This window comes from Pteropus medius, unplaced genomic scaffold (genome assembly GCF_902729225.1).
Source record: "Pteropus medius unplaced genomic scaffold, Ma_sr-lr_union100, whole genome shotgun sequence".
In the NCBI taxonomy this organism is placed as follows: Eukaryota; Metazoa; Chordata; class Mammalia; order Chiroptera; family Pteropodidae; genus Pteropus; species Pteropus medius.
The window spans coordinates 15178467-15206376 of NW_024346062.1; the positions used below are offsets into that span (position 1 = coordinate 15178467).

General features: G+C 34.0%; 1 long non-coding RNA gene across 2 annotated transcripts in view; it reads left to right on the forward strand.

Annotated features, from left to right (window-relative positions):
• LOC120612575 (uncharacterized) overlaps positions 1-27910 on the forward strand; it is a 382790-nt gene that overhangs the window by 309511 nt on the left and 45369 nt on the right. The window contains exons 4-6 of one of the 2 annotated variants that reach the window (XR_005655495.1): positions 16655-16807; positions 18925-19005; positions 20542-20675. The exons of the other annotated variant lie outside the window; for it this stretch is intronic. This is a non-coding gene — a long non-coding RNA (uncharacterized LOC120612575). The remainder of the gene's footprint in view (positions 1-16654; positions 16808-18924; positions 19006-20541; positions 20676-27910) is intronic. 2 annotated transcript variants of the gene reach the window in all.

A 27910-nucleotide genomic window follows, 5' to 3' on the forward strand; every position in this document is an offset into this window, starting at 1 on the left:
TTCTACTTTTTCATTATTTCTTCTTTCATTTCCTGATGTTCTTTTGTAAGAATATTGATGCTATGTTATTCGGTGTATAGATAGTTTTTGAATTCTAGAACTCACTGTTGATGGTCCTCTTTAGCAATGGCAACTGCCTTTTTTGGTCTCTTTTAATGCTCCTTTTCTTTGAAGTCAACTTTTTTTTTAATAGAAAGATTAAATCACATGCCTTCTTTATAATTATCTTATATGATTCTGCCCATATGTTTATTTTTATCATTTTTGCATCTATGTTTATATGTACTTTGTATACATATATAAACATATATGTACCTGAGAATCATTTTCATTTTAAGTATTAATTTTCCTTATTTGTACTTATTGATATCAGTATTTCTAGTCTCAGAGACATATTTTATGTAATACTTTCTAAATCCATTGCTTCTTTTTGAGTCTTTCACTCTAAGGAATATATTTTTGTCTGTGGGTTCTTTCATATTTCTCCAGAGATTTTATTTTAGTGATTACTTTTATAATTATACTTTTATAGCACTGCTACTCAAAAGGTAGTCTGTGAACTAGGACTGGTCTACATAATGTTGGTTAATGATTCATACTAAGATGAGTACAGAAATTGTGAAAGTGCTTTTAGAAACTTTTAGGAATTGACATTGATGCAACATCCAAGTCTATGATCAGTTGACAAACATTAATGAACAGGACTGTACAAACTAGTTTGAATGTTATTGTACCCATATGATGAGTCACAGTTAGCAAGACATACATATTACCTGAGTTCACCACGACCATAATTATAGGTATAATATCTTAAGATTAATTTGTCAACAGTAAAGGCTATGTAAATAAACTGAGGAAAATGTAAGGACTGTCAAGAAAGTTAGAAAGATAGAACAGTTTCTTCAGATAGTTACTACATATTCCTTAGTTTAACAATTACCAATGAAGTTCTGCACATATGCAAAATGTTATTATCAAACCCCATATACATTTGAATCTCATTTTCAATCAAAATAATCTTGCTGGATAGGAAATTCATGTAACCATTTGTATTATTGAAAGATAATTTAACTTTTACATTATAAACAGTTGGACTAATTACTGATGAATCAAATGTAAATTTTTAAAATATACAATAAATACAAATTTATAAAACATAAATTTAAAATTTTTAAAGTTATGAAGCATCATCTATCTCATTTTAGAAAGAAGATAAAAGTGAATATTCTGAATTTCTTAATTTGACTTTAAAGTATCTTCTTTCCTTACAGTCAATATATAACTTTTAAGACTGGCTTTTCTACTATGCATGCTGGTGAAGTAAAATATAAAACCATTTAGATGTGCATTATTCATTGAGAGCAGTATTATTGTCAATCCAAGATGGATTGACAAGCAAGATGCACATGCTTTTGTCATATTAAAAACTTTATCAAAAAGTATGGTGTTTGTTTAAAGTGTCCATTTAATATGGGGAATCGCTTATAACATACTTTTTGTTTACTTACAAACATAGAGGAAAGAAAAAAGTATAATAGCAATTCTCTATATCAATGACTTATATACATACAATCAACAATGTATGCAGTTTTGTTATTTTCTGATTTTTTTTTATATTTTAGACTATGTTTTTAAAATGTAATTTCATGAGACTGGCTCTGAGCTTTACTGTGGTTCAGAGGTGAGCCAAAGGTGAGAGTTGCTGCACAAAGGCAATGGTTTGCATGGTTTGAATCTCCTGCCAACACAAAAGGTAGGAACACCAGACTTTCTTATCAACTTGCTGAGATGTGGGCACAAGGGGAATCGGGGTGACATGAAGATTAAAAGCTGTTTGCAGTAAAATAAAAACAACAACAAAAAAATCGAGTAAGACTCTTTATTACACCCTGTCACATTGACAGAGTGCTTCCTGTAAATATGGCTTAACTGTGTGCTTCCCTATGGAGCACCGCTTCTCCAGATTTCCATGATGTTTGCTAAACAGATTGCTTTGCCTTCTAGTTTACCCTACTTATTTCTCCAAATGAAGCACTGGTGATTTTTTAACTCATTATATATTCTTACCCACTAAGTAATTCTGCCAGAGTTTACACAGATCTGCAACAATATGCATTCTCTCCACATCTTCCCATGCCTTTTTTTTTATCTTCATTTATCAGTCTTTCTTCTTGTTTATGGTTCAGTGTTTCAGTTGTCTGTTGGAATTATCAGAGTTAAAAATGGTCTCTATATCTTTTACTCCTTCATTACATGTTGGGGTTTCAATGAACGGTGATAAGAGGAAGATGATTTTGTTCTACCATTTTATTTGGAAGTCCTATCCCTCTACTTCATTTTTGTTTTTATAGCATGATTTTATTATAGTGTAGGACATAATGTAATTTATTTGATTATTACCCTGTTAATGAATATTAATGTCGTTCTTAGCATTTGTACCAACAAGAGAAATGAAACAAACATTATTATTTAGCTGTATAGCACATATAGCTTTATGCATATTTGCTAATAGGTAGGAATAAATTCTGAGAAGTAGAATTGTTCAATCAAAAGTATGTACATTTTACATTTTAGGAGTTATTGTCAAATTGTTTTCCAGAAAAATAATTGTTTCAGTTTACACTCAGCTCATAAAATTCCAGAATCTAGAGAGATTTATTTGTTTTCAATAAGTCCTTAGGGTTCTTGAAATGAAGGCTGGAAGAAGCTTCAAAGAGAGATTTGGGGGTCTCTTCCTTATGTTCATATGTGTTTGTTGAAGTCATTAATAGAAAAATAAGAGACATAACTATTTTTGTATCCCAAACCTGATCGTACTGGCTATATAAGCAGGGGAATGATATGCGATGATTGATATTTTTAAAAAGAACACTATGGATTGCTGTATGGAAAAAGACTTGGAGAATATGAATTGTGCAAGAAATAGGTAAAGGTGGCTTGGGCTAAGATGGTATCAATGGAGATATTGAAAAGATAATGAATATGAGGTATTTTATTGATTATTAGGATGTACTGATACTGACTTGACTGCTTTACTTTATCTCACTTATTTCATATAACTCCATGGAGTTTTCAAAAGAGCAAATTAATCTCAAAGAAATGATAGAAATTTCTCAAGATTTAATAAAAGCTTGAGCTGAATTTTGAACTCCAATAAATCTGTCTCTAAGTTTTCTTTTATTTTGTGTTTATTTTGGAACATTATAACAAAAGCTCATTATTTATAACAAAACAGAACAAACAAAAAAACCTGTATCTTAGAGGAGGGAGATATAAATTCAGATCAATCATTTCAGTGTGTTTTTCTCTACAACATCTTTTTGGGTTTTTTGTTTGTTTGTTTGTCTTCTTCCCTGTGTAAATAAGTATCTTTTCTCTTATATCAGTTTTATAACCTCAGTTTTTATCTACAATTTTAATATAAGCAGTTTCCTAGGTCTTTAAAAATTTGCTCAACAAATGAATATATATACTTAAGGCTATAATATGAAAAAAACCTTTAAAATCAAGGAAGACCTAAATCAAAAAGCAAAATTAAATTCTAAGAGATATTGATTCAGAAAAATCATCAATAATATTGATGTATTTTACATATATTATTGCGATTCCAATGAAAACAAAAGATTCTTCAAGCATAAAAATCTGGGTCTTACTAATGAAAGATGTCCAGTTGTAGATATTTAGACAGAAATATTCAATGACATAAGACAATTGGGATACGTTTGAATGAAAGTATAACTCACAACGGAATAAAGTTATTTTAAGCCAGGTAGGAAGAATCAACATCATTAAAATAACCATACTTCCCAAAGCAATCTATAGATTCGATGCAATCCCTATCAAAATACCAATGGCATTTTTCAGAGAGCTAGAACAAATAATTCTAAAATGTATATGGAACTGTAAAAGACCCTGAATAGCCACAGCAATCTTGAGAAAGAAGAACAAAGTCGGAGGTATCATACTACCTGATATTAAACTATGCTACAAAGCTACAGTAATCAAAACAGCATGGTACTGGCATAAAAACAGATAACATTGATCAATGGAACTGAATAGAGAGCCCAGAAATAAATCCACACCCATATGCTCACTTAATATATGACAAAAGGGTAAAGACAGCCTCTTCAATAAATGGTGTTGGGAAAATTGGACAGATACATGCAAAAAAAAAAAAAAAAAGAAACTGGACCACCTTCTTACACCGTATACAAGAATAGACTCAAAATGGATTAAAGACTTCAATATAAGACCCGAAACCAAACAACTTCTAAAAGAAAACATAGGCAGTAAAATCTCTGATATTACTAACAGGAATTTCTTTTCAGATATATCTCTTCAAGCAAGAGAAACAAAAGAAAAAATAAGCAAATGGGACTACATCACACTAAAAAGTTTTTGTACAGCAAAGGAAACTATCAACAAAACAAAAAGACAACCGACAGTTTGGGAGAAGATATTCACTAATGATACATCTGATGAGGGGTTAATATCCAAAATATACAAAGAACTCATACAACTGAACCATCAACAGACGATTGGATAAAGAAATTATGGTTCATATATGCAATGGAATATTACACAGCCATTAAAAAATTGAAATCATACCATTTGCAATGACATGGATGGACCTAGAGGTTATTATGCTGAGTGAAATAAGACAGAAAGATAAATACCATATGATTTCACTTATATGCGGAATCTAAGGAACAAAAAGAACAAACTAGTCAAAAACAGACTCACAAATATAGTGGACAATTTGATGACGACAGAGGAGAAGGAGGTTGGGGGACTAGAAGAATGGGGTGAAGGGTTGAAGAAATACCAATTAGTAGTTGAGAGTCACGGGAATGGGGAGCACAGCATAGGGAATGCAGTTAGCATTAATATGTTGGCCAGGTGGAGGGCCAGAGGAGGGAGGGAGCAATTGGAGGAATCATTTTATGAACTATATAGATGTCTACTAATGTACCGTATACTTGAAATTAATTTAAATAAATTTTAAAAAATTATTTTAAGCCAATATTTTATTCAAGCTCAGAAACAACTGATATACATTCTCAGTCATGGAAGAACTCATGTAATACATGCACTCATGACTCCTTTTTTTTGTATTTTATTTTATTTTATTATTAGTTTCTAGTATACAGCACATTGGTGTTATATATATATATATATATATATATATATATATATATATATATATATATATATATAAAATTTATAAAATGATCCTCCTAATTACTGTATTTTTCTTCTGACTCTACACATAGCCACTGCATTACTGCTGACTGTATTTCCTATGCCATGCTCCTCATCCCTGTGACCATCTATCAACTACTAATTTGTACTTCTTTATCCCTTCACTGCTTTCTCCCAGCTTCCCAATCCCCCTTGCCTCTGTCCATCACCAGAATGACCTCTATATTTGTGAGTCTGTTTTTAATTAGTTTGTTCTTTTTGTTCCTTAGATCCCTCTATCTTTTTATCTATTTCTTTATCTATATACATACCTCTTAGGAATATTAATAATTTTGTGTGGTGTGTGAGTTAATGATTTATTTTGCATGATTTAAAAAAATGTCTTCTTTGGAATTTTCTGTAAATATATATTAACTTTTCATATGAGCTTTATTTATTATTTATTTTCCAAAAATGTTATTATTTTTTTAAAAACTGGAATCGTAAGTTTAAAAAACTTGAAAGCTAAATTTTTAATCACTGCATAGTCATCTTCAAAAGAATGAACCATATTTTATTTGACCATTCGGCTATAGTATATACAGTATATGTTATTTCCATTTTTCATGTGTTCATTCATTCATTCAAAAAGTTAGTGTAGTTGGGAAATAGTCATTGTAGTAGTTGGCTGTTGCCATGATAATGCCGTATAACAACCTACCCCAACACTGTCAGATTTAAAATCAAACCATTATTTTTTTTATTCACAAATCTCTGGGTTGGCCCTGACTGCTGAACTTGAATACAAGGTACAGAATGGATGCAGTCTTCTAGCATTTCGCATTGTATACCTATCTAGTGCACATTCTTCTTGTGGTAAATAACAGAAGCACAAGAACAAGACTTCTATGGAAATACCATAGAGTAGGTCTATATTTGTACAATCTATTCTGAGACTAAGAGGATGTTTTCTGGGGCTGTCATATGCTGACAATAAATAGAATTTTATTAGGCAAAGAGGGAGGGGAAGTGAAAGAATGTTCAGCCAACTGAAACAGTATCCGAACTGACTCATTTATGAAAGAAAATGTGTTGAAGGGAGATACTTTAGTGTGGCTTGAGCATGGTGAGAGAAAATGACAAAGTGATTTTAAGTCAACTTTCTGAGGAAGAAAAATATTAATAGTCAAAAGCCAACTTGCCAAATGACTGATTTGTCAAAAGGTAATTTACTGAACATCAATATTTACCTAATAATCAAGTCACTATTTTAAAAGTTTCAGCAGAGTTCATAGCAATTTATTTTACATAATGACTTCTATAAACTTTGAGGATTTTTTTTTAACATTTTAGTTTTAGTTTTTCTTCTAATTTATTACTGCTGTTTTGCTGAGGCTGCCAAAGTTTAATGTATTCATTCTGTTTTCAACACCTAGGGCTTTTGAGTTTTGAAAATAAAAACATCTTATATACTTCTAATTTTAACATCTTTATTTTTTGAATATCAAGGATTTTCCCCCTGAAATTGCAAAATTCCTCTCTTTAAATAAATTTACAACCCAATCTTTTCTTAAATATATTTTAGTTCATATGTCTTGAATTACTTGATTAAAAGAGGATTTTACATTTATTTTGAAAATATGATGCATGCTAAGTGTCTGAAATGTGAAATACAATCAGTGGATATACTTCATCTCTGCTGCACTGAGAATCCATGGTGAATTGACACTGGAGAAACTAAATTAAAACACAACTAAAACTTTGGGGAAAAAAAGTCTAAAAAGACAATTAACTTCATTCCATAAAGACTAACTCATATAAGTTTTACATATAATTAATGGAAGCACATTTTAAAGTTGGGGGGGGATTTGTGTGTGTGTGTTTGTGCATGTGCATGTGTGTATGCATACATTAAGTGAATAAGTCTCTTGTCCCAGCGTTGTATAAATGTTGAAAAGACTATCCTTTCTCCATTGGAGTGCTGTGCTCTTCTGTCAAAGATCAGTTGACTATTTGTGTGGCTCTCTTTTGGAGCTCTGTATACTGTTCTACAGACCTTTTTATCTGTTTTTTCACCAATATCACACTGTCTTGATCACTGTAGCTTTATTGTAAGTCTTAAAGTTATGTAGTATTCAATCTTCTGAATTCTTTGGCATTGTGTTGACTCTTCTGGGTGTTTGTAGTCCATGTCAACTTCAGAATCAGTATTTTGATATCCACATCCACTGGGATTTTAATTGTAAAGATGGAGATGGAGGTATTTTGATGGATATAATTAGAAGGCCCACAAATATGTGAAAAGATGCTCGGTATCACTAGCTATTAGGGAAATGCAAATCAAAACCACAATGAGATACCATCTCACACCTGTTAGAATAGCTATAATCAACAGAACAAGTAATAACAAATGTTGGAGAGGATGCGGAGAAAAAGGAATGCTCATACACTGCTGGTGGGACTGCAAATTGGTACAGCCACTATGGAAGACAGTATGGAAGTTCCTCAAAAAACTAAGAATTGATCTATCATATGATCCAGCAATCCCTCTACTGAGTATTTACCCCAAAGACTTGAAAACCCATATCCCAAAAGATATTTGCACACCGATGTTCATAGCAGCACTATTCACAGTGGCCAAGACATGGAAGCAACTGAAGTGTCCTACGATAGATGATTGGCTAAAGAAGCTGTAGTACATATATACAATGGAATAATACTCCCCCATAAGAAGAGATGAAATACTGCCATTTGCGACAACCTGGATGGGACTTGAGATAATCATGCTAAGAGAAATAAGCCAGACAGAAAAAGTTGAAAATCACATGATATCACCTATATGTGGGATATAAACCTAAAAGCAACAAATGAACAGGACTAACAGAGACTCAGGGACATGGGCTATGGACTAGTGGTTACCAGAGGGTAGGGGGCTGGGGGAGGAGAGAAGAGGTAGACAGGGTAAAGAGGGTCAAATATAGGGGGTTGGGGAAGGGTGATGTGAGTAAAGGGGATCAAATATATGGTAGCTGAAGGAAACTGGACTCGGTGGTAATCACACAATGGAATATATAGATGCCAAATTATAATGTACACCCAAAAATTATATAATTATATTAACCAATATTACCCCAATAAACTTTAAAAAAAAGAAGTCCTATTTGAGTTAGTTTTTAAATATTTTCTCGAATATTCCCTATTTATTTATAGTCATAATTTTTGCCAGTTTGTACTGCCTCTAATTTAATTAAATATATTAAATAGCATTGCTGTATATTAAGCATCAGATAATTCAGATATGTATCCTCAGGTATCTAATTATGTTGCTTATTATTTCTGTTGACTGTCATGCATGATAGCTTTTTTTTTTTCATGTGTTTTCTTATTGTAGATTATGAACTCATAGTCATCAAGTTTTATATGTGGGGAAAAAATATTAGACCTTGGCTGAGCATTTATCCCTTCAGGGAGAATTTGAAGTTTATTTTGTGGTTTTTCAATATGATTTTTTTCTGAACTACAAAGGTAATATATATTCAGATTTTAAACCCATATGATGAAAGTCCTATGGTTCCAAATTCTCAGAGAATTTTCTCATCATCAGAATTTCAGTTCAAGAGGACTAGTTTTTTGTCTTTTTTTTTGCTGGCAAGATAGTTTTACCTCCTACTGTCCTAGGTCAGGCTCCATAGATGTAGAACGTGAGATGGAGATTCTTGTTAACATGGTTTATTGGGGAAGTTCTCTCAGTAAAAGAGAAGTGAAAGGAACAGGATAGGGCAGGTGAACTCATCCTGCAACTTACTTGTTTAGCAACTCTTCTCTATTGGATATTCTCTCATGGAAAAATGCTCACACTTTGTAACCATTCTCATAGTTCCACCCACATGCTTCTTCTACAGTCTTTTGATAGTGTTCTTTTCAGGCCCTTGATCAACCATCTAAGGTATTTACTACTGCCCAAATATATGAGTATACCTTTGACACTTCTTTCATCAGACAAAGTGGTTGACCTGATTCACTGTCCAAAACTTAATCTTTCAAGAGGGTTTCCTCTCAGTGTGGTTTTTAAGGGCATTCTCAAAAAAGGGTAGTCCAGCAGTTATTCATATTTAACTTGCACGCACATATCAAACTGATCCATCTTTGAACTAAGCTTGGGCTTTTTCTTCCTCTGTCAGCTTATCACAGAGAAACCCTGTTAGGGCTATTCATGCAAGCTAAGAGAAAGGCATTAGTGAAAGAGTGGTAAGGAATATGGGATGCTTGGCCTCCTGTTTTTGTAACTTATAGCCTCTAGATCTACTTAATCACAATTCTAAATATGCCTCTTCTACATCATGATTGATTGTACCACAGCTTCTCTACCTCCCTCATCTTGTGACTTGGCAGGTATATTAATTTTGTCTGGGAAACTATAACAGAATACTATAGATATGGTGTTTTATAAACAACAGAAGTTCATTTCTCACAATTTTGGAGACTGAGAATCCAAGATCAAGTTGCCAGGACATTTGGTGTCCAGTGAGGGACCATTTCTTGATTTGTAGACAGCCAATTTTTTTTTGCTGTGTCCTCACATGGTGGAAGTGGCAAGGGAACTCTCTAGGTTCTCTTTCAAAAAGGCTCTAATCCCATCCATGAGGGACGTAATTTCATGACCTAATCACTTCCCAAAGGCCGCAACTTCAAATAGCATGACATTTAGGTTTAGGTTTCAAGATACGAAATTTGGGAGGACACAAACATTCAATCTATAGCAATGAGTTTGATAATTCCCACTTTATATTCAGTACTTCTAGCTGCATTGTCACTTGATGTCCTATGGTCACTCTTCAGCTTGTATCCAAGGTCTTTAGCATAACAAGAGCTATTTCTCAAATGATAACATATAGATCTCCTGTTGGTGGCATGGTTTTCCTCCAGTATCTAAACGGTTGTATTGCATATATTCTGTTGGGATTTGCCAGAGCTTCCATATGGTATGTTCTCTACCATAGGTACTTATACTATCGTAAAATATTTTGAATCATATATCGTAAGCCACAGGGCCCTATTCTAAGCCCAATCAAAGCCACATCCTCCTGCTTCATCCAATAAGTAGGCCGAGGCAGTATTGCAAAGTACCATATATACTGCCTTGAACTATCAAATAGGCCTACCAAATTTCCTGCTTTTTTCTTAGGGGTATGAGGTGCAAGGTAAAATGCTTGTTCTTAATATTGACTTCACTGCTGTTCAATGCCCATGAATCTTTTTAGTGTTTACTGCTCACTCTTTAGAGTCCATACGTCTTATTAGGGTAATCATAACCCTTGACATTTCTTGTTCATCAAGATCAATTACATATAATCATCAATATAGTGAATTAATGTATTATCCACTGAATGGATTATATCCATTTGTATATCCAGGTAGCTCTTGTTCCTTCATACAATATTATGATAGAGAGCAAGAGAATTAACATAGCCTTTAGGAAATCCAGAAATATATATTGTTGTCTATCCAAGGTGAATGCAAATTGATTTTTATTTTTCTTCTTAATGGTTATGAAAAAGAAAATACTACTACAATAACCATATACCATATAAACAAACTTGTGTTAATTTGCTCTATAAGGGATACTTCATCTAGCAAAGCAGTTGCAGTTTGGGCTATCACTTAGATAAGTTTACAGTAGGCTACTACTATTCACCATGCTTCATTCATTTTTTTGCACTAGCCAGATTGATGAATTAAATGGGAGCTACAACTGCCATATCATTTAAGTCTGAGAGTAGCATCAATCCCTGCCATTCTCCCAGGATTCATCATTGATTTACTGTCTTGGCAGAGGAAAGGTGTCTCAGGGGCTGTTACTTGGCTCTTACCTGGCTCTTATCTTACAGGTAAAGATTTTGCCGTGTAAGGATTTAGCCAACCTCTAAGTTCATTCCAAATGTACATTTGGGAACTAAAAACGTGATCAACAGATGAGTCTGTGGACCCAGTGAACTCATTGAGATATGAGGCACATGAGGAAGCAAGCCATGATGTTAGAAAATCTAAAGAAAAAAAAAGAAACTATAAAGATTCTGGATAATAAATATAATTATCAATTACAGCTCTTAAAGTAACTAGCTTAATATGATCAAAGGAATAGAAGACAACATTGAGAATTTTAGTAGAGAATTTAAAATTTTCATATAATACAAGTAAATATTCTAAAATTTAAAAAAATAATGAAAAATAAATCAATTGATATAATTAATAATAGATTAGAAACTGCTGAAGTACAGAACTGAAGAAAATTACTAGAATGAAGCATAGAGAGACAAAAGGATGAAAATATAGAGAAAAGAAAGAATAAAAGTTGTATAGAGAAGATATAATACTCATGTAATTGGAATTCTAAAGAGAATGGAGAGAATAGAACAGAATCAATATTTGAGAAGATAATGGGTGAAATTTTTCAGAGTGAAGAAAGATTTTATGCTATAGACTTGAGAAGACTTATAGCATCAGAAACAATATAAATAAAAAGAAATCCCTTGGCATTTCATAGTAAAACTTCTGGGAAGTATTAAGAGATGCTAGAGGGTGGGAAAAAGATTATAGTTGACCATTGAACAACACAGGTTTGAACTGTGTGGGTCCACTTATACACAGATTTTTTTCAATAAATAACTACTGTTTTTGATCTATGGGAATCTGTAGCTGTGGAGGGCCCATGGTATGTATTGATTTATGACATTTTATATAGAAGACTTGGGCATCCATGGATTTTTGTGTCTCTGGGGAGTCCTGAAATCAGTCCCCCATGGACACTGAGGGCAAGCTTTTGGAGAGTCAAAAATTATATGTAGATTTTCAACCACATTGAGTATTGGCATCTCCAACCTATGCGTTGTTCAAGGGTCAATTGTATTTTCAAGAAACAACAATTGTCCCAACAGAAACAATGGAAGCAGAAGACAGTGGAATAATATATAAAAATACTGAAAGACAATAACCTATCTAGTGAAAAATGTCCTTCAAAAAGGAGGGTGAGAGATCATAAAGAAGCTTGTATCTATGAGAGCAACTGTAAGAGCTGGACAAAAATTAACCAAAAGAAAACAGTTGTTGGTCTCCATAGAACAATAAAACAAGAAGGAATATGCAATACTGCAATTATTGAAAAAATTCAAGGACATGAGGTGATCTTCTCATATCATGGACTTTCTCCTGAAAGCATTTTCTAGTTTTGGGAGGCACTAGGAAAAATTGTTTGAACTTCAGATTCCATTCTTACTAGACTGAGGAGACCTAGAGTTTGGGGACACCAGTATGAGTGGTCATTCAGGGACAAAATCTTAGAGAGAGAAGAAAGCCACAGAAAACGAATTTTTAAGCATAGGCATTCTGATGTGCCCTTTTATTCCAATTCTTGGATTTTATACCAAAATATATTTTCTTGAATATAGAGTACAAATGACCTTCCTTTACTTTTTTTATGTGTATTAACTATATTTTCTCATTTTCTGAGTTCTTGGTGCTCTGGTATTTGGGGCCTTGCAGACTGGAGAATGCCCTTCCTAGGGTTAACTAATTCTGAGAGATAACAAACACCTTGCCTTTAATATGAAAATCAACCAATCTTCATCAAAGTCCACACCCTTCGTCCCCCAAAAGTGTCCTTTCATTAGAGTTTTATAATCTGGAACACCGTCCCCTGCCATAATCACTACAAGGCCAGGTAAAGAACAGCTGAGGACTACCCCTATAACCCAGAGCCCCCTAAATTATTCAGACTATCTAATCATAATTCACACCACTTGATTACCTTACTTTGCTCACTCTTTCCCTTGAAAACAGCAATAAAGACTCCCGCCCCCAGTTTCACTCTGCTGGTTCCATGTGTGGCCCCATGTGGTATGCCATTCCTACCCTTTCTAAGGGACTGTGAGTATAATAAATGAGTTTTATTGTTAGGACAATCATTTTTGTGTCTTTGTGTCTTACTAGACCTGTTCAGAGCAAGTCCTGGATATGTTTTTAGAATACTCTGAGTTTTAAGTAGGCTTCTTTTTATCTACTAAACTAAGAACTTTGCTCTTGATTTGATTCAAGGGCCATCTAAAAATCCTCTTCTACTTCAGTCTGAAATATGTGGATCGAAAATCTACATAATTGGCCTCATACTATATCGGTTCTATTCCTTCTAGCCAATTTGAAATCATCCCTGATTGGAACCATTCAGTTCTCCATATGGAAACAGAGTCTTGTATTTCCCAGCCCTTAGGGTAACTTAGGCTGACTATTCACTGAATGTTTATAAAGGTTGCTTCGCCTTTTCTTTCTATAAATAGTACAAAAGAAAATCTTGGTAAAATCTGATCTGAGAATCTGAGGAACAATAAAATTAAAACAAGAAAGCAGATTGCAAAATATCTTATGGAAATATCAAGAAATTAGCTGAAAATGTGCAAGACAGTAATCTTAAACCGATTTTTTTCCTGCTCTTTGAAAAAGCTAAGTGATTTATATCTGGATAAATTAAACAATTAATTCAACTAAATGGAGATCTGCCCAAGCTTTCACCCTTTCTGTCTTTTTTTTTTGAAATAGGAATTCTGCATTCTTTTTCTTTTGTATTCTTTTATCTATGTGCACAATATTTGTTTCACACATAGGTGTGGATTACAGATTTATTTATATTGTAACAACTCATGAAAAAGATGAAAGAAATATTTTGATTTAGTTAGAGTACTCACTGGAATAGATATAACATTAGCGTTGTAGGAGAGACACTCATCTAATTACAGGAGTAGAATTTTAGAGCAATTCAAAAGTATACGCTTAAGAGCCATAAGAACGGTCTGTCCTTATTGCAACTCAACTTGTTTCAGATTCTGTAGCGGTGGTTGGGGGAATCCCTTTACCATTATTAAAGTGCCTCTATATTGCTAGCTCAGAAAGTGGCAAATTATTTAAAACAAAAATAATTTTATTTTATGGTTTGCTGGATGTATATTTTTGGAAATATTTCATGTTGCTTAAATATATTTTATTCTTTAAAAAATTTTATTGTTTGACCCCCCTTCACCAGTTTGTAGGAGAAATATTTATTTGTGCTTTGTATGATTTGAAAATTAGTATGCAATTAAAGTGAATAATAGTAGTTATGTCTAAGACATACTGAGCCCTTACCATGTGTCTGGACCCAAGCTAAATACCTTATGGATATTATTCAAAACAACTCTCTGATATGGGACTTAACAGTATGACCTTAAAAAGGATTTCATTATTCTATTTCTTAATGACTTAATTTTTTAGAGCATTTTTAAGTTCACAGCAAAATTAAGAAGAAGGCAGAGAGATTTCCAGTATATCCCCTGCCCTAACATAACCTTCTCTATTATCAACAATACTCCCAGAGTAGTACATTTCTTACAACTGGAGAACCTGCATTAATGCATCATAATCACTCAAAGTCCATAATTTACATTAGGGTTTACTCTTAATTCTGTAGTCTAGACAAATGTATAATGATATGTATCCACCATTGTAGTATCATACAGAGTATTTTTACTGCCCTAAAAATCCTCTGCTTACTCATCCCTCCACCACTCTCTTTAATTCCTGGCAACTACTGATCTCTTTACTGTCTCCATAGTTTTGCCTTTTCTGATGTCATGTAGATAGGATCATGGAGTATGTAGCCTTTTTTAGGTTGTCTTCCTTGATTTCTTTCATATAAGTTTATTTCATGTCTTCATGACTTAATAGCTCATTTGTTGCTAGTGCTGAATAATAAATATTCTGTTGTCTGGTTGTATAATGGTTCATTTATTCATTCACTCACTGAAGCACATCTTGATTTCTTCCAAGTTTTGGAAATTATGAATAAAGCTGCTTAAACTTCTGTATGCAGCTCTCTGGAGTAAACATCAAGGAGCACAACTGCTGGATTACATTGTTTAGTTTTGTAAGAAACTACCAAACTGTCTTTCAAAGTAAATGTACCATTTTGCATTTTCATCTGCAGTGTATGAGAATTCCTGCTGTACCACATCCTCATCAGTATTTGGTGTTGTCAATGTCTGGACTTTGGCCATCCTAATAGGTGTGCAGTAATATATCATTGTTTTAATTTGGATTTGCTTGATGACATGTGATATATAGTGTCTTTTCATATACGTGATTACCATCTGTATATTTTTGTTGGTGAACTGTCTATTAAGGTCTTTGGCCCATTTTTTAATCGCGTAGTTTGTTTTTTATTGTTGAGTTCTAAATGTGTGTGTATGCGTGTGTGTGTGTATTAGATAACTATTCTTTATCATATTTATCTTTTGCAGATATTTTCTCCCAGCCTGTGGCTTGTCTTCTCATTCTTTTGACATTGGTTTTTAATTTTAATGAAGTCCAGCCTATCGATTATTTCTTTCATGGATTATGCCTTTGGTGTTGTATCTGAAAAGTCATCACCATGCCAAAGGTCATCTATGTTTTCTCATGTTATCTTCTAGGACTTTTATAGTTTTGTACTTTAAACTTAGGTCTGTGATCTATGGTGAGTTAATTTTGTGAAGGGTGTAAGGTCGGTGTCTAGAATCGTTTATTTGCATAGGAATGTCTAGTTGTTCCAGCACCATTTGTTGAAAAGTGTATTATATCTCCATTGTTTTGTCTTTGATCTTTTGTCAAATATCAGTTGACTATATTTATATGGGTCTATTTCTGGGTTCTCTATTCTGTTCCATTGATCTATTTGTCTATTCTCTTGCAAATACCACACTGTCTTGATTACTGTAGCTTCATAGTATATCTTGATGTTGGGTAGTGTCAGTCCTACAACTTTTTTTCTTCTCCTTTAGTATTGTGTTGGCCAGTTTTATAATTCATTTTTCACTCAGTAAGAGAAATGCCTACACAAGGAAGTATGAGAGAGCCTACTTGTGTATGCCTGGTTGGTGCTGCCAGGATAAAAGAGTTCCTGTGGATGCACCAATATGTTAGAGTAAGTAGATATGGTGACACAGGAGGAAACATGTTAACACTCTCCAACTGAGTAATTAGACAGTTTAATTTCTTGCATAGGTTTGGGCAGGATTTAAAGAAACCAACAAGGAATATGCAGAATGGTCATGAGGCCTGAAGGGGAGAGCAGTGAGTGATTACAGGATGCCAGGGAAGCTCGCTGCATGGAGTGGGCCATTTGACAGCAGCTGTGGCTTTCCACAGAGAAACTCATTCATCTGATGGATACTTGCCAGGAGGGAGCAAAGAGAAAGAATATCCCGTGCTCTCTCCCTGTATTCATTCAGTTCTACTGTTGCTATAACAATTCTCTATAAACTTAATGCCTTACAACAACACAAATTTGTTATTTCACACTCCTGTTGGTCAGAAGTCCTACAGGGGTCTCACTGAGCTAAAATCAAAATTTTAGCAAGGCAGTATTCCTTCTGGAAACTTCAGGGGTCAATCTGTTCTTTGTCTTTTCCAGCTTCTAGTAGAGGATATCTGCATTCCTGGGCTTATAGCTCCTTAAAGAACCATGTAATTACATTGGGCTTGTCAACAAAATATTGCTACCACCAAACTGATGCCAACAGAAATCCCTAATCTTGGGTGCAGTAAATGGAGAAACTTTCTTCAAGTAAGTAGTTTGCAAACCAGGGAGGTGCAGACTCTGGTGGAAACCAAAATTTCGCTTCATTGAGGCAAAAAAGACGCATTTATAGAGGAAGTTCCCACCTCGGTTTCTGATTGGTTCACTTCTATGCAAATGAAGAATTCAAATTTGCACGATCTCATTGGTCCAAATAGCACTGTTCTGATTGGTTGGAATCACGTATTCCGATTGGTTGTTACAGACCTGCTCTGATTGGTCAGTAAAGATGCAAATGAGGGTAGAGCTGTGTAATTCTGATTGGATAGGGCAGATCTCAGCGCATTGGTTGAAAGACAATACCAAGAACTTTTTAAGGGTCAACTTACATGACAAGAACACAATGCAAGAGGATGGCAGCTCAGTCTGTGGCTTTGTGCTGAAATGCAGTGTGTGTGAGAGGCCCCTGTCAGCAATGGCTGCTAGACTCTGATTCCGAATCTGAGCCCAATTAACCACAAGGAAATCTTGGCAGGTATATTCCTTCTTGAGGTCAACAGGCCCACTGGGATAATACAGAATGATCTCCCTACTTCAAAAAATTTTAAACATTCCTGCAAATTTCCTTTTTCTAAATAAAGTGATGTGTGCACAGGATCTGAGGATTAGGATGTAGGTGTCTTTGAAGGCTTATTATTCAAAATTTCATATTCTCTTTAAACTCAGTTCTCTTGCCGCTGTCTCCCATTGGCCTAATCCAACTGGAAACCAGAGGGTAGAGGAACCCACTGATGTAGTCTATATAGATTAGCCTCCCAGGGTACAGTGCTTGGTGGATTTGGAAGATTAAATAGAATATAGTCATACCTTTTTTTATTGTGCTTCACATTATTGTGCTTCCCAGAAAGCTGTATTTTCATCAACATCAAGTCATGACCTTCTGCCCACAAAAAAGATTATGATTCACTGAAGGCTCAGATGATGGTCAGCATTCTTTAGTAATAAAAGATTTTTAATTAATGTATGAACATTTTTTAATAGACTAGCGTATAGAATAAACATAACTTTTATATGCACTGAGAATCTAAAAAATTTGTGACTTGTATATCATTATATAAGCTTTATTGCAGTGGTCTGAACCAAACCCACAATATCTCCAAAGTATGCCTATATATGTAGAGAAGCTCATATACAAGAATTAATATCTTTACTTAGTTTTCTTTTGGTTCTACCCTATCCATTTTACAACTTGAATAAGTCCTTTTATTTCTAAATGTGATTCCTTTAATAACATGTGCTATGCCTCTACTATATATATATTTTTTAAATTTAAAATAGCTATGAACATGACGTAATTGTAGAAATACCAAAATTGGACTTGGTTAATTTCAGTTTTTTTTATTTCTGTCAAATAAAAATTTCCTAGATTCAAAAAAAAACAGAGAAAAAAGTCATGTCATTACAGTTTTCTCTGACTTCAAATGTTTTACAACACACAATCATTTAAGTGGTTTAAACAAAAAATGTTAACTGTATATTTGATGCACTGTGCAGAGGTTTTAACCTTTCCATTTAAGAGACTTGCAGTCATTCATTGGGTTCTAGAGAATTATTTTAAATTTAAACAAGTATGTTCATTTTTATGTGGAAGATTCTTAGAGCAGGTGTAGACTAATATCTTCAAATATTTACTGCATATAAGCCCAAGAAATATATAAAACGTCATAATTTAAAAGTAGTAGACAGAACATTTAAGGAGATAGTTTAGAAAAGACTAAAGAATGGAAAGATTTCCTGATTTGAGATTAAAAAATGAAAGATATTTGTTGGTACTAAAGCAGACAGCCAAAGTGATACTTGTAAACAATTATATATTGGATAATTTACCTGCCTTTTGCAATCTGTCTTCTCTGTTATGAAGGACCCTTGTTTTTACATGGTTAATAGCTGTTATCTTATGAAATGTGGCTCAGGCTCCTGAGGATGTTTATGAAATGTGTTATTGTAGTTATGAATCATCCTAGTTGCTGCCAATATCTTTTCATTTTCAGAAGTTATAGGAAAATGACTCAGTTAAGCCAGCCTAATTGATATAGCACATTGGTGAGGATTTATCATTATGGGCAATTTTTATTGAATATTGTCTTTGTATTCTTTTCTTTTAGGGGAACATATTTACCTAATATATGGAGGTGTTTCATAAAAATTATTTCTTCTCCTAAGAAGTTGATAGACATCGATCTTAGGTATTGAAACACTTAAACATTCCTGATTCCATAAGTAGGCTTAATGGTACAATCAGGAATCAGTTTCCTCTATTGACATTTTCATAAGGCACACATAACCCTTATAATAAACTATACCTAGGAATCACTAATATATACTTTGCTTCTGGAGGTCTAGTGAGTTTTTAAATTCTTTTCCTTTAATCTTTCTCCTGATGTTTAAGTGCTCAGTAGATACCAATTAAAGCTTGCTTTAACATCTAGGGTGTGGCAAAAATATTTACCGGTCACTCAAGAAAATTGCAATGTTCTTTTCTTACATTTTTTTCAAATATTTTCTATGTTTTTCTAAATTTTATATCATTCATCTCCTATTATATTTTGGGGTGATGAGAAAACAACATAATTATTACTGGTCAATTGAGAACTTCTTATATAAATCTAATTATACAAATCAAACAATTATTCAACATTATTATTTTTCTCCATTTTCATTTAGTCATTTCATAAACATTATCAAACAGGTACTATGTACTTACACTATAATGTTTCCTCTTTTGGGGGATGGATATATTTAATGCATATTTTTGTTTCTGAAGGTGCCAACATTACAACTCATATATGCATATAATCTTTTTTTTTTTAATCCTGAAAGCTGGGTTTAGGTTTAAGATGAATTAGTAATCAATGGCATTGTACAATTGAGGGATTATTAAGTTTGGTACAGAGAAGATAACACTCCTTTACCTTAAAAGAGATAGATAATTTATAGTTCAGGTAATAGGCTCAGTGACAGAGAAAACCATAGAATATTTATGGGAGGATATAGGAGAGAGGTCAAGACAAAGAGGAGTTAATGAAAAGAACTTCTGATAGGAGGTATCATTGCATGTTCAAGGAACTGAGTAGATTAGCATAGATGACATGCGGGATTTGAGGAGAAGGGGAAGCCGGCTCCCAAAAAAACGAAGAACCACATCAGGGCAGGTCTTACATATAAAGGTAAATATCACTGTTTAGGCTTCTGGGAGTATGTGACTAGTGACAAGGTATTTCCCCCTCTCTGTGCCTTAGAGTCTTACATGAAAAATGTGGATAGTAATGCTGCCTACTATATGGTACCTGTGAGACTAGAATGATTATGTATATTTATATATCTATATCTCTCTATCTCTCTATCTATCTCTATCTATCTATCTATCTATCTATCTATCTATCTATCTATCTATCTATCTTTGTGTATCTTTCACAAAACAGTGCTTGACATAGTGAATACTGGATAGATGCCAAGTTAAGTATTGAAGAATTTAAAGCAGGAAAATGTCACCATATATAAAATCTTGTCCAGAACATGTCTCTTTTTTATAATATGTTTGGTATTTCCTTTATTATTATGGGATTTTCCTAGTGTTCTCAAAATAATAGGATAAACTAACTAAAGAATTGCTTAATTACCAGGAAATTCATTAAAATGTTTTACAATTAAAATTAAATTTTTAGACCACTTAATATCACTTCACCTTTCCCTTTTAAAAATAATTTATCATTTTTTTCCAGTCTATATTTGGACAACTACCATAAATGTGGCTTGATCAGCTCAATATTCTGTATACATTTAAAAGAAACCAGAGGCTCACTGGCTGTATCTGTTTTCTGAAGAGAGGAGCCTGTGCCAAGTTTCTGTGGCAAAGGTCAGTACTTAATAGATACTGTGGTACACTTAATAACCCTATGAAATCCTGCATGTTAAATCACAATTTGGAATCACAACCCTATTTTTCACATGTTCTTTTGCACACAGCTTGAGATACAGAAACAGATTTCTTAAACATTTCTACTTCTTTTTCTTCAACTATATCTAATATAAAAAAATATATATGTTTTTGAGTTATCTCCACAATGCCATCCTTGTTTATCTCATTTATATACTCGTTGAAGGTAAAATTAGATCAGTAATTGCAAAAAAAAAATGTTTTATTGAATGACAAAATACAATTCTTAGTGCTTTTCAGAATTATGTGAAAATAAAGACAATGGCAGTCTTGCTTAAGACACTAAAAGTCTTCCCTTCCCTTGCGTTTTTTCTCTGTCTCTCTCTCTCTATATATATCTATGAAATCATTCTAGTAGATGTAATTCTGATATTTATTTTCAGTAAGATGTTGGATGATTTCCAAATCATTTAACATCTAAAACTATAAAGGAATAATTGAAAAAATATATCACTGTTAAAACATTCCACTTAATAAAGAAGTATTTGGAGCTGTCATACAGCATATTTATAAATTGGTAGTTGTATATTGAGATGAATGCATGTTTATGTGTATATGCTAATTAGGGCAATACGATGATTTTTATGAGTATAAAGATGCTCTTTCCTACTTCATTTGTTTGCCTCTTATATTTAAGTGCAAAATGAAAGAGTACTCTCTGTAACATTTGAATTTGCACTGAGGCTATAGAGAACATGGCTAGTACAGTGTAATTGCTAGAAGTGCTCTGTTGATTCCATATCTATTGATTGAATAGATTGCACTTGAATGGCATCTACAGGAAATCTGATTGCAGCTTTTTTAAAAAAAGAGGAAATGATCCATTCCATGTAGCTTTTTAGTAATGTTCTTAAACTGTGGAACAGAGAACATCTAGCTCTACCTGCAAATGGACAGGTGAGGACACAAAGAGCCAGGAAGATGGGCTTGGTCACCATTGTTGTTGGAGTATGAGGCCCCTACCCCAGCTGGAAAGAAGGAGCATTCTCAGTCTCTGCCAGTTCCAGCTGGTCTTTCTTCATTTCTCCTTGATGGTCATTACTTTTAATCTTAAAAATATTCATAAAAGTAATGTGTGTGTTTTCATAAACACAATGGGTTATTTCTTTCTCACTCTGCCTGTTCCAGTAGCCTGTCATAAGGTTCTTTTTCAGTTTTGAGGGAGAAGGTGACAAAATTCAAGCACCTTCCAGCTGCACAGCTAATCATCCTCCAGTTTCCTCATATTATGTTCATCATTTTATGATACACCCTAAGAAAAAACTTTCAGTTGATAGGATGTAAAACCATACAATTAATGTTGGGCAGTGTTCTGCTTTTGACTTAAGAATAATTTCTTCTTTTCCATTTTTCTAGTTAACTTCTTTTCAGTCAAAAAAAATAAAAAAACTTATATTGTTGCCCTTCCAACATCAGGAACATATACTAAGTACTGAGAACCAGAAAAAAACTATTCTGGAACTAGAGGATGGAACTTGTTTTAGGAGGGCAATTTATGCCAAGCTCTCAGAGAGCTCTCAGGCTAAAGTAGACTGTCAGAGGATTACCACATCTTACAGGATGAGCCAGCTTCAGTGTCCCTGGCACTTTGTCATTGGCTAGGATCAGCCCACAGGAAGTGTCACCTTTGCATGTATATGGTGGTAGATTCAGAGTGCAACAGTCGTGATGTCAATCAATGACTCTCACTGGAGCAGATTTCCAAACGTTGCATTTTCATGGTTGCTACATGTGTTCCCATCAAATGCAGAATTTATTTTCCTTCTATAGCAATTTGTGCTGGGCCTGTGAGCTGTTGTGGCCAATAGACTGCAACATAGTGACTGTGTGTAACTTCTGCAACTGAGCCTTGTCTACAGTGTCTTCCTTTACTGCTTGTATTGCTCTATTTTGGAAATGAGATGTCATATGAGAAGTCTGAATACCCTGAGATGACCATGAAGAAGCCCCTTTAGCCACATAAAGAAAAATAAAAGTCTATGTGAAATTGCACAGCGGTGCCAAAGATATAAACAAATGCTTTTTGGATCTTTTGCCCAGCTCACATACCAGTGAATACAGCTGAGAAATTGACCCCAGCCAGCACTACATGGAGCAGAAGCATTGCCCACTCTAGCCGGGCTCATAATCCTGAGCCAAAGACCCATGAACAAATACAATGGTAATAGTTTTAAACCATTACATTTTGGGTGCATTTGTTGCTGTATAAATGGACCTGCATTCACATTCCTGCCACACTCAGTTACCAGCTATGAGCAACCCACAAGGAGGTACAGTCTTTGCACAAATATATGGTGGACTCAAGTGTAGCAGCTGAGGATGTCAACTGATCACACACAGTCAATAAATTGAAATAGAAGTTATTGTCTTCTGCACTAATAAAAACTTTAAATATATATCATTGGCTTAGTGACCGAATACAGGCGAAGGCCTACAGGTAGGAAAGGAGTCTGTTGTAGAAAATCGGAAGGCAGTGAGAAAATTGAAGGCTAGAATAAATTCAGCTTTTTTCATTTGTTTGTGGAATGTTTGGCAACACTGTACGTATGGTATCTTGGAAGATAGGAAGGTATCCAATTAACTAATGGATCTAACTACAGGAGTCTCCAGGCAGGATATTGAAAATGCTAACTGACTTCCTTTAAGTGCCTATTTTAAAGTAAGAGGAGAAAAATTGACAACAAAAAAAAGAGCTGTTTCATTTTCAAGCAGAATTTAGAACTATTTGTAACCTCGGACTTGCCAGGTTAAAAAATAAAACTGGTTCTCATTTGCAGCTTCTCTGGCTGGCACAAAGTCTCCCAAATAGGAAATGGACACAGACCCAAGATCAAATCCAAGTACTGTATGTAAAATGTGGCCTCAGAGTCAATATCAAATCAAGCGTTTTCCTGAAAGACCTTTCATTAAGACCTCAGATCATTTGAAATGGTAATACTTTGAACTCTCAACTGATTTATCTTGTGACACCATGATTCACAAACCAAAGTAGAGGAGAGCATGTCTTGAAGATATTTGTGGATGTGGCTTTTGTCTACTGGAGTACCTTAAAATTTGATTTATAGGAAAAGCACATTTCTTTTATAGGAACCTTTTGGACTGAAAGGGACAACAAAGCTCAGAGTGAAAAGAGGCTTCTGGGCCTTCAAACTTCTGCAAGCAGGAAGCAAGCAGAGAAAACTACTCAACTGCAAACATGAGCAATCTCTTTTGAAACATAAAGCAGAGAGGAAAATCAAGCTCCAAGGAGAACCACTACCTGGGAGTAGAGATAGATTGTAATCAATGTATATTTCTTGTCCCCAGAGAAATGGAAATCGGTGACATATGTTCAGCAGATTTCAAATTTGCTATGGATTAGTGACTATTTTGTGCTTCTTATTGCCCCCTCCCCTTTTGAATGAAAGGATCTACTGCAGTTGTTCTGTCTCTGTTTCCCCATTATGTGTTGGGCAAGGGTAGGAGTAGGCACCCTTTTTATTTTTATTCACATATATGTAAATCTGAGATGCTGCACTCAAAGAACTACACTTGAAGAAACTTATTCTCGTCTGGACTCAACTTAGATAAAGACATCGTGGTCCTCAACCTGGGCCTGATGCTGTAATAAAATTAGATTTTGGGGAGGGGGTAAGTGTATTTTGCCTGAAGGAAGGACTTGTGAACAGATATCAAAACGTGTGTCTTGGGTCTGTGTCCATTTCCTATTTCCAAAATTGGTCACAAAAATGCTTCTCATCCCACGAGCTGGTTTGCAATGTGACTTTTACTTGACCTCATTTATTATGAAGTCTGTTTCTTCTCTGCTGGGATGACCCTGGTCCCTATTTGACCAATAGTACATAGCAGAAGTGACTTTATGAAACTTTCCAGTCTCAACCTTAAAAAGTCTACAGTTTATATCTTTACCACCTGGAAGCCAGTGACCCTGTATGAAGACCTGCTTTCCTGACAGCACCATGCTGTGAAGAAGCCAAAACTAGCCACAAGGAAAAAAAGCAGCCATTTGGAGGAGCCCTGAGAAACCAGTGATGCGAGAGAAGTGTTCTTAGACCCCTTAGTCCAGCACAGTCGCCAGCTGACTGTGACTGTCTGAATGACCTTTGTGCAGAATAAAACTTCAGTGCCCCAAATCCTGACCCATATACTCATAAGAAGATAAATGGTTGTTTTTCAAAACCACTTTTGAAGAAGTTGGTCATGTAGCAATAGCTTTAATAAGTTTATTTTTAATTTAATAAATTTATAATTATTCAATTTTTTGGTGGGAAGTGTGAAGAGTACACTTGAGTATCTAAGCTGTATTCTGGAATAAGAAAGTGTATTCACTTACATTCTAATCGACATTTATTCAATAATTTTCTTACTGCTTCAACAAAAAAAAATTTGTTACATAAAACATCATAGTAGGTGAAGGAAACAAGCATTTAAACAGGTAACTAACTCAAGTCAAATAAAACGAGAACTGGAAAGGAATTGTCTGCATTGTGTAGTTTGGTCACAGAGAACGTAGCTCTTAAAACTGACGTGGGAATGTGGAGATGATTTCTCAGAGAAGGGAACATGTTAGTACCTAGTATTTAAAACCCAGCATAGTGTGCTCATAGTGGGCATTTGAAATATAGTCATTAATTGATATGTTTAATGAAAAGTCTTGGGTATTGTATAAATATGTCTTCAGACTGGTAGAAAAGATGAGACAGATTTTCATACTCAGGGAAAAGCAGGAATAACAGTTTGAAAGAATCAACAATGGTAGCAGGAAGCCTTCTAGCATGTCTGCAGTGCTGGATTTGTGGAGTGAGGAAATGACTCCTCTGACTTGAAAATTACATAGAAATGGATTATAGAATATATATAATTTGTAAGGATATGTACATAAAAATACTTCTTTTTGGTTGATACCGGAAAGATCATGAACATTCTTAAATATAGTAGTGATAAAATATGAGAAGTAAATATGATGAGATTATATTGATATGGCTATTGTTAGGATGTAAAAGATGAAGAATAGAGAAACACCAAAGAGAATTTTCAGATTTTTAGCCTGGGGACTAATATTTAGCTAATTTAGCAGTGAAAGGCAGTAGAGACAAATTGCTCAGTATTATCCAAAAAATTTGAATCAGAGTTTTCCATTATACCTTTTTCTATGTAATGTAATTAAGATGCAAATTGTGGCAAAGCCTCTTTCTGTGGGTCAGAGACTCATTCCTCTCTGCCACAGGGGTGATCACATGACCTAGATTGTGAAATCAAGCTGCCACTTAGTCGGATTCATTAAACATCCTAAAAATAGGCACTGAAGTAGTAACATGAAATCTTAGCAAATGTCTGTTAATGGAGATCTAAAAACCCATTATTTGGTAACTTACTATATATTTTTTTTCTGATGAAAATAGATTATTCAGATCATAGGTAGCTCTTAATTGCATTTAAAGGAGCTCACGGAAAGAACTGATTTCTAGTGAAATGCAATGAATACTTTTACCTTCACTCTCAGGAAAATAAGAAAAAAAAATGGTTGTGATATTTCAAGTCAAAACTAATTCATTAAATTTTATGGACAATTTCGAAAATTTTATACCACACTTAAACCAGAATTACTGAAAAGGAATCCCATTGGCTTCGCAACCTTAATAATAATTCTAACCATTTTGGCATTTCTGGATCTTTATGCCACATATTATTTCATCACTTAAAAAACTTTCTAATTTGTTAATGTTCTCCCAACTTTCTACTCCACCAGCAGGTGTTTCTCCCTTGAATATGCAAGTTTCACCTGTTGTCTACTTGTAAACCTTCTTTCAATAAGAGATAGTAATCTTATTTATTGTTACAAATGAGTAAGGATAAATAGACTTCTGGTTGTCCTGAGTCTTGAAATCCTAGATAAAAAAATCAGTTCTAAACTGCAAAATAATCTTTCATTTCTTTCCTCATAACATTCTACTTTCTAATGAAACTAAGTTCAACAGATGTCAACAGATGGTATTTCTCCCTGATAGTATTTGCATTTTAGAATCTTTTGAACTAATATCTCAAATGTTGGATTTGAGTTTTTGCAATATCTGAAAGCATGAAGTGAGAGAAGTGTGGAAGAGATGAGACATTGTCAACTTTAAATTTCATGAAGTGAGGTGACTGGGGAAAATAATTAGTAAATAGAGAACATATCTGGGGAAAAAAGGTCTTCTCAGGATTTGGAAATCACATCATACGGGAACTATCTACTTTTCTGATTTTTAAGGTGACCGTTTAGTCAGCTAGTCACTTTTCCTGTGTTTATGTTATCTCAGCCCAAGACCATCTGAAATTTAACTATGGAACAAACTGGTGAAATTATAAATTATGAAGGAGAATCCAGCAAGGAAAATACCTTTACTTGTCAGTGAGAGTTTTAGCACTTCTCTCTTATGAATTGGAAAATGGAGGCAGTTGACAGCACAACCTGGAAATGAGGAGTGTACTATCAGATGTAGCAAAGGAAAAATAATACACAATATGGATTTAAAATATTGACTTACACTGAAGGAAATAAAATGGGACTTGACAATGTTTTATCATTGTACTATTTTTTAAAACTCCCAAATGTCCTACACAAACAATTTCAATATTATGAAATCTCATTAACAATTTATCATGAGTATATGAACACAAATGACATTATAAATAACATTTCTAAAAGGTACTTTAGCTCTACATCTGCATGGACATAGAAGCCTTGATCAAATTAACATGATCTTTAATATTGTAATTAAAACTCAGCCAAGACAGGCACTAAAGACAATTTATAGGATCGGACTTCTGTAAGAGCTTCATAACCTGTTGAATAATTTTTCCAATCTCTGCTACAGTTCCAGGACTTTCTTATAATTCTAGTGATAAAAGCACCTAACGAAACAGTTCTGAGGAGAAAGCATGTTTATCAAACTTTACTAATTGTATTATCCTTTGACCGTTTAATAGCTCTACTGATGAGACCCTAAGAGAAGACCATCTACTATCAAAGTAGACTATCAAAGACTCCACTTAATCTCTATTTAGGAGTAATTTTTCTTTTCTAAAAAAGTTGACAGTGAAAAAAACTATTATTCTTTTCTTTCAATCCAGGTGACGCTGGAACCTCAAACTATAAAATAGTAGAAAAGTGT